Source organism: Pteronotus mesoamericanus, unplaced genomic scaffold (genome assembly GCF_021234165.1).
Source record: "Pteronotus mesoamericanus isolate MK-2021 breed Mesoamerican mustached bat unplaced genomic scaffold, CSHL_Meso_final scaffold_118, whole genome shotgun sequence".
Lineage (NCBI taxonomy): Eukaryota > Metazoa > Chordata > Mammalia > Chiroptera > Mormoopidae > Pteronotus > Pteronotus mesoamericanus.
Genome location: NW_026555301.1, coordinates 717934 through 726296, shown reverse-complemented (window position 1 = coordinate 726296; position 8363 = coordinate 717934). Strand labels below are relative to the sequence as shown.

Sequence of the window (8363 nt, the reverse complement as noted above, 5' to 3'; positions counted from 1 at the left end):
GATGGCAGGGCTATTATTTCCTTTCCTGCTGCCGTCTCTTTGGGGTGCTGCTGGACTGAGTGAGATGGAGACTGCATAATGGATAAGGAGTCAGTACCAGGAACCCCCTCTACGCCTTCAGTTCTTTTCCCAATGCCTCCATCTCCAGTCTCTCCTCAAGGGTCTCTAGGCAGCTCTGTATCCCCTTTGGCCAGGGATCTACTATCTCTACTGTCTGCACTGCACTTAGGACCCAGGCCTGTGCGCAAGTCCTGGGTGGAGTGCCCTGAAGGTAGGGGTATTGTTTCCTTTCCTGTTGCTGCCTCTTTGGGGTGTGGCCTCCCTGTACAAAATGTAGACTTCAGAATGGGGAAAGAGTCAGCTCCAGGACCCCCCAGCTACTTCTTCAGTTCTTTCCCCAATGCTTCCATCTCCAGTCTCTCCTCAAGTGTGTCTAGACAGCTCTGTGTCACCTTTGGCCAGGGATCTACTATCTCTGTTGGCCTCACTGCACTCAGAACCCAGGTACATGTGCTCAAGGCCTGAGCATACTGTCCTGAAGGCAGGGTTATTGTTTCCTTTATGCCTGAGCAAGATGGAAGCTGCAGAGTAGGAGGTGAATCATCACTGGGGCCCTGCTCACCATCATCACAGTTCTCTCCACAAAGCTTTCCTCACCAATCTTTTCTCAGGCTTCAACCCACTCTGCTCACACCTCTGCCCAGAGACCAAGGAAGGTGGCTGCCACTGCAAATTTTTAAACATCTCTTTGCATCTCCAGCCACCTGTCTCTGGCAGAGAACACCACTGTGCTTTTTGTGGTTGTCTTTTGTCTGTGTGCTTTTTTGGGTTCAGATGTTTTAGTCTAGAGGTTCCTGCTTATGATTCAGACCCTGTTCTTCATAGGGCAATCTAACTGGCCATTTCAATATCCCTCTGGTGTTGGTGCTCATGGGCACCCAGCCCATCCTCTCGAGCCACCACTGCACTTCTCACCAGTTAGGATGTGTGAAAGTCAATACCACTTTCTTTCCGAGGCTCCAAGGCTCCTCTCTCACTATCACTCCATTGTTTTCCAGGTTATTTCCCCACCATTTTGTAGCAAGTCCAGTTTGGTCCTGGGAGGATGTCAGTGTGACTTCCACTCACTCCTCCACCATATTCTTCTTTATTTTCCTTTTATTCCTTTGTTTTACTATTAGGGAGTAAATTTGAACCATTCTCTGTATCATTAAGAGGTTCCCTGTCCTTGCCAAATCCTTACTGTGTAAAGACATAAACTCCTGGACATATGGGATTTTGTCTTCTTTCCTTGATTTTTGGTAAAATAATTCCAATTGCATGATGGTGTAATAATTTATAGAACCTTTTAGGGGCCGTTTCCCTCATAGTCTAAAGTACATATTGGCCAAGCAATATTACAATAGAAAACCAATTCATAGACATTGGGTCAATATGATAAAATTCAGCAAAACAAACAAATGTGCAAAATAAAACCAGAAGCATGGAAACAAGGAACAGACTGACAGCTACCAGAGGGGAGGGGGATAAGAGGGGAAAGAAGAGGAAGAATCTAGTCAAGGAACAGGTATAAATGACCCATGGACATGGACAACAGGGAAGGGACTTAGTGTGGGAGGCTTGGCGGATGTGGCAGGAGAAAGCAATGGGGAGAAATTAGGACAACTGTAATAGAACAATAAAAAAAAAAAACTCAGCCCAGTTGACTCCCTTAAGTTGAAACAGAACAATTCATGATGGCACAAAAGTATAAGCCTAAAATGATAACCATAACAATACCCCAGAGAAAGTGGGAACATATAAACAAAACTTGAATCCACAGTTCTATTATTTCAAATGAATGTTCACAAGCAAGTCCTACTGTTTTATCTCCTGGCATCAAACACTGCAAGTAGTCCTGACTGGACCCAGTGGTGAAAGCCCAAATGCTCCTAATCGGACCCCAGTGACATGAACGTACAAATGGTCTTAACCAGACCCCAATTACACAAAGGCCCAAGTGGTTCTCACCCAATTACAGTGGTGCAAAGGCCCAAAAGGCAGAGATAGAGGAACCCTAGTTTGCATGTCAGTCTGACTCTCCCAGTCTTGGGGTCCATCTTCTACCCAGATCCTTTTCTTTTCACCAGCCAGATGTTTCAGGTGGCTGACAACTCAAACAAAGTGCAACAAAATTCCGTGAGACTGGTAAACACCTATAGCCCTGTTGTCTGAATTGGCTTGCCACAAGCAGCTGGGACCTGAGCCCAAGCCATCCTGGACTTACCGAGATCCACACACTCCTATCTGGGTTTGTCAAACAAAAATGGAGGTTTGGCTGCCTCACCACAAAAAAGAAACAAACTCATAAGGCAGATACTGATGCAAAAGGAAAGAGGTTTATTAAGGTGTCACACAACCTGTAAGAATGGTGGACTCCCATCTTAAAGAGCATCTCCATCCTCTGATCAAGCCTGCAGTTTTTATAGGAAAATGAACAGGAGGGTTTTATCCTAATCCAATTACCTTTCTAGATTTTGGCATGCTTGAGGCCTTATCCATTCTTCTTTATTTAGCTTTCCTTGTAAGCCCAGACCTTATCCATTCATGTCTCTAGATTTTGGAGCACTCATTGTAAGAATATTCCCCTGATGCTGTTTTGGCCAATGGGCAGAGACTCCCTGCCACTCTGACTAGCTGGTTTATGGCAATAATTTCATCCCTGAATGTCAGCTTCTGGCAAACACATTCCCTATATAGTTTTGGTATATAATATTATACTGAAATATTATATAAGTGATAAGTGTAATTTTTTGACCTGGCTTTTTTTTTAATTAATTTATTTACTTTTTAAATACATTTGTCTCTGCCTTCCTCCCACCTCTTTCCCTTGCCCCCTCCCACCTTCCCTCCCTCAGCTCTTCCCCTTTGGTTTTGTCCATGAGTCCTTGCTATATGTTCCTTGACTTTCCCCTTCCCTTCCCTTTCCCTGCCCCCCCCCTTCCCTCTTGTCTCTGTTGATTTCTTTTCCTTTCAGTGTTGCTGGTCATATTTTCCTTGCTTCTTTGCATTGTTGGTTAGGTTCCGCTTATAGGTGAGATCATATGGTATTTGTCTTTCGCCCCCTGGCTTATTTCGCTTAGCATGATGCTCTCCAGTTCCATCCATGCTGTCGCAAAGTTTAGTACTTCTTTTTTTCTTCCTGCTGCATAGTATTCCATTGTGTATATGTACCATAATTTAATGCACTTGTGATACATCCATGTTGATGTGTTTCAGGAATTCATTTACTTTTATTGCTGAGGAGTATTACATGATAGGCAAGTAACTCCATTTGTTTATCCATTTACCAATTGAAATATATGTGTGTAGTTTTCAGTTTTGGGCAACTGTGAATAAAGCAGCTATAAATAATTATGTATATGTTTTGTTTGAATATATGTTTTTATTTCTCTTGGGTAAAAACCTAAGAACATTATTGATAGTATTAAGGAAGCAAGAAATTTATGAAGAAATTGAAAGGACAAAAGAAACAAAGTGAGTGCTCATCAGAAAAGAATGTAAGCAAGGTTTAGATATTCATTACTGAGGAATCTAAACAAAGTTGGGATTTGAGTAGCAAATTAGAAATTAAGCAACACAATTTGTTTAATCAGGTTTATTGGGTTTAGTGAAAAGGGATGTCTTCAGGTGTGGGGAGGAACACTTTCATATTTGAGATTTATCTTCTGCTTCTAGAGGGAAGAAGAATGTTCTTCTTGCAGTGTCAGTTTATGTGTACTTTGATTCAAAAGCTTCTGCATGGCTAAAGAAAACATCAGCAAAATGAAAAGGCAGCCAACCGTATGGGAAAATATATTTACTAATGATATATCAGATAGAGGTTTGCTCTCCAAGATATATAAAGAACTCACTTGACTCCACTCCAAGAAGACAAATGATCCAATCAAAAAATGGGCAAAGGACCTGGGCAGACACTTTTCCAAGGAGGAGATACAGAGGGCCCAGAGACATTTGAAAGGATGCTCAGCATCACTAGCCATCAGAGAAATGCAGATCAAAACCACAATGAGACACCACCTCACACTGGTCAGAATGGCCATCAGAAACAGATCAACAAAGAACAGGTGTTGGTGATGCTGTGGAGAAAAGGGAACAATAGTACATTGTTGGCAGTAATGCAGACTGGTGCAGCCATTGTGGAAAGCAGTGTGGAATTGCCTCAGAAAGCTGAAAATGGAACTGCTTTTTGATCCAGTGATTCCTCTGCTTGCATTATACCCTAAAAGTCCCAAAACACCAACTCAAAAGAACCTATGCACCCCAATGTTCATAGCAGCACAATCGACAATAGCCAAGTGTTGGAAGCAACCTAAATGCCCATCAGTAGATGATTGGATCGAAAAATTATGGTACATTTGCACAATGGAATACTACACAGCAGAAAGAAAAAAAAGGACTACTAAACTTCGCAAAATCATGGATGGAACTGGAGAGCATTATGCTAAGCGAAATAAGCCAGGGGGCGGAAGAAAAATACCATATGATCTCACCTATAAGCGGAACCTAACCAACAATACAAAGATGCAAGGAAAATAAGACCAGCAACACTGAAAGGAAAAGAAACCAGCAGAGAGAAGAGGGAAGAAGGGAGGGGTGGGCAGGGGGAAAGGAAGGGAAGGGGAAAGTCAAGGAACATATAGCAAGGACTCCTGGAAAAAACCAAAAGGGAAGGATTGAAGGTCAGAGCGGGGGGGAGGGGGCAAAGGAAAGTGGTGGGGGGAAGGCAGAGACAAATGTATTTGAAAAAATAAATATATTTAATATAAAGAAAATTCAAAATAATTTATAGGCCATTGTAGAATATGTTGAGGCATCCTGCCCTTGGCACTGCTGATAAAATATGTAGTAACTTTATGTTGAAATTTATAAGAAACCACCACATTGTTTTTAAAGTGACTATACAATTTTGAATTCCCAAAAACAAACTATGAGGTACTAGTTGCTCTGTCCAGGGTTTAATTATTTATTAAAAATAATAAAACTAGACAAGAAATATACAAAAAATGGTTTAGTTACCACAAATAATAAAGTAACAATTAAAATAACATATCATTGTAACAGAATACATTGTGTCAGATTACTAAGTATTAAAAATATTGGTAGTATGAAGTATTAGTGACTGTGAAAGGAACTGAGTATTCATAGACTCTTTTTCTCCATCTTCTTAAAGCAGTCCATTTAGCATATCTTGTAATGCTGGTTTGGTGGAGACGTATTCTTTTAATGTTCTTTTGTCAGGAAACCTCCTTATGTCACCTTCCATTTTACTTGAGAGCCTTGCTGCGTAGAGCAGTCTTGGTTGCAGGCCTTTGTTTTTCAGAACTTGGAATGATTCTTGTCATTCCCTTCTGGCTTGTAGTGTTTCTGATGAGAAGTCAGCTGTTAGCCTTATAGGGGCTCCCTTATAACTTACTGCTTCTTTCTCTCTTGCTGCCTTTAGTCGTCTCTGTTTGTCTTTGATATTTGCCATTTTAATGATGATGTGTCTTGGAGTAGGCCTCATTGGGTTCCTCTTAATTTGGACCCTCTGTGCTTCCTGGATTTGTGTGAATTTTCTCTCCTCAAATTAGGGAAGTTTTCCATCATTACATTTTCAAACATGTTCTGTATCCATTCCTCATCCTCTTTTCTTTCTGGTATCTCTATTATAAGGCTATTATTACATTTCAGGTTGTCTTGCATTTCCCTCAACACTTCTTCATTCTTTTAGAGATTTTTTTTTCACGTTCTTGCTCTTTCTGGGAGCTTTTTTCTACCTTGTCCTCAAGCTTGATGATTTGATCCTCTGCTTCATCTAGCATGCTTTTGATTCCTTCTACTGTGTTCTTCAATTCAGAAATTGTATTCTTAATTTTCTCTTGCCTCTTATTGATAGTTTCTATGTCCCTTTTCATGCTGATATAGTTTGCAGTAAGTTCTTCATAGTTTCCCTGTAGTTTTTGGTAATTCTCTCTGAGCTCACTGAGCTCATTGAGTTTCCACAGAACCATTGTTTTGATCTCAATATCTGGTAGTTTACTTGTCTGTATTTCATTTAGTTATCTTTCTGGGGATTCCTCCTTTCCCTTTGACTTGGGGGGGTGTTACTATGTCTCCCCATTATTTGTGGGGCTCTTCCCTTTTGATTCTGCTTCTTAAATTGATCTGTCTTGATTTCCTAACTTTGTGGTCTGAACATCTATGGCAGGAGACTGCTGTTCATTTTGTCTGTGGATGTGCCTCTGATGATGTCAGATGTTGACCCTGTCTGACACTAGGCAGTCTGTTTGAGACTTCCAGGAATCTACTGTCTGTGTCTGTCTTCTTCAGCTGTTAATTTAGTCCCTCTGCATTCAGCAGGCTGGGTTAAAGACACCACCGAGTGGGGCAGGTCCCTCCTGGGGTGGTGTTATTGGATCCTCTCATGTTGCTGCTGCTCACAGGAGTGGTCTCCCTGAGCAATATGGCTGCTGCTCTATGGGGGAGGAATGAGTACTGGGTTTCCAACTTCCAGTCTCTCTGTTCTCTCCCCGAAGCCTCCATCTCCAGTCTCTCCTCAAGTGTCTCTTGACCAATATGCACCCTCTTTTACAAGGGATCTACTATCTGTGGTTGCCACTCTGCCTTCAGTAGGCCAGCTTCGAGATACCACAGGGCGGGGCCAAGTCCCTCCTGGGGATGTGGCTATTATATCCTCTCACAGTGTTGCTGCTTAGGGGAGTAATCTGCCTGAGCAAGATGGCTGCTGCAACATGGGGGATGAGTCAGCACAGGGATCCCTCCAGCTACTCTCTCAGTTCACTCCCCAAAGACTCTTTCCACAGTCTCTCCTCAGGCATCTGCATCCCACTTTGACCCCACCTTTGCTGAAGCCCTGGGTAAGTGGCTGCAAATAAAAAATTATGTGTTGGCCCTTTAAATGGCTCTTTGCATCTCCAGTTGCCTGTCTCTGTCAAAGAAAAACCCTGCTGCTTTTCTCAGCTCAGCTGTTATCTGTGTACTTTTTGGGTTCTAGAGCTATAGACTGGAGATCTCTGCTTATGGTTTAGACCCTCTTTTACTCAGGGGGATCCAAATGGCCATTTCAACATCCTTCTTGTGCTGCCCATCTTGGGTGTCCTGCCTGCATTCTTGAATCTGTACCACACTCTTTACCAGTTAGGTTGTGCTAAAGCTGATTATTCTATCTGCCCAAGGTTATAAGGCTCTTCTTTCCCTATTGTTCTGTTGCTTGTTCTGGGTGATTTCTCGACAATTTAGTTGTAATTCCAAGTTCGTCCTGGGAGAAGGTCAGTGTGATTTCCACTCCTCCACCATCTTAGTTCTCTAAAAATCTTTTCATATGATTTTTTTTTCAACAAGTTTCTATCTCCTTGATGAAGTGCCTAGTTAAATAACTTGCCATTTTGTAATTGGACTTTTCTTTTTTACCCCACCCCAGTTTTATTGAGATATAATTCACATACAGCACTGTACAATTTTAAAGGTAATGACTTCACTTATACATATTTTGAAGTGATTACCACAATAAATTACATTTACATTCTCATATAGATATCAAAAAAGAAAAAAAATCTTTGTGATGAGAACTTTTAGGATCTACACTCTTAGCAACTTTTAAATATGTCATACAACATTTATTATAGTCATCATGTTGTATATTACATCCCCAGTACTTATTTATTTTATAACTGGAAGTTTGTACCACTTTTGACAACTTTCATTCCATAAACATATAGAATGTTTATAGAATTTGTATGTCATTCACTTGCAGGAACCATGTTAATATTCTTTGTATTCGTCCAATTTTAGTATTGCTGCTGAAGCAAGCACTCTTTTGTTTTTGAATTTTGAGAGTTCTTTAAATATGTTGGAGCAGAAATTAATCCTTCCGTCAACAGACTGGCCATAACCTAAGGCAAGTCTTGCCCTGGCATGGCTCAGGATATCCAGGATTTTGATTCATGCAAAACAATTCAAGACATGAGTCCAAGTTAAAGTAAAAGTGTGTTTATTAAAGCTTAGGAAAGAAATTTTCAACTTTTCCCATCCATGATACACATAAAGTAATCCTTAAAGTTCTGTGTCACACCAAAATATCTTATAATTTTTGTTGATCTGACAAAAAAACAGGCTTAGTTTTGATTCATTCACACCGAATGGCTATTGTTGTCTTGGCTGTTGTCATTTTTTTTTATTTGACAATTTAATTAAAGAGTTCAGTGCCCCTGACTAAATAGTCAGGCATTACATGTTCTAAAAATTCCTACAGCCCATCAGTCGAAAATGGCTGATTTAAGACAGCGATGCAAGAGAAGCGCCCTTGGAGTCAGGGTTAGGTG

General features: G+C 41.0%; 1 pseudogene; it reads right to left on the bottom strand.

Annotated features, from left to right (window-relative positions):
- Nucleotides 1-7750: 7750 nt before the first annotated feature.
- On the bottom strand, nt 7751-7850 carry LOC129081832 (uncharacterized; annotated as a pseudogene).
- Between the last annotated feature and the right edge of the window lie 513 nt (nt 7851-8363).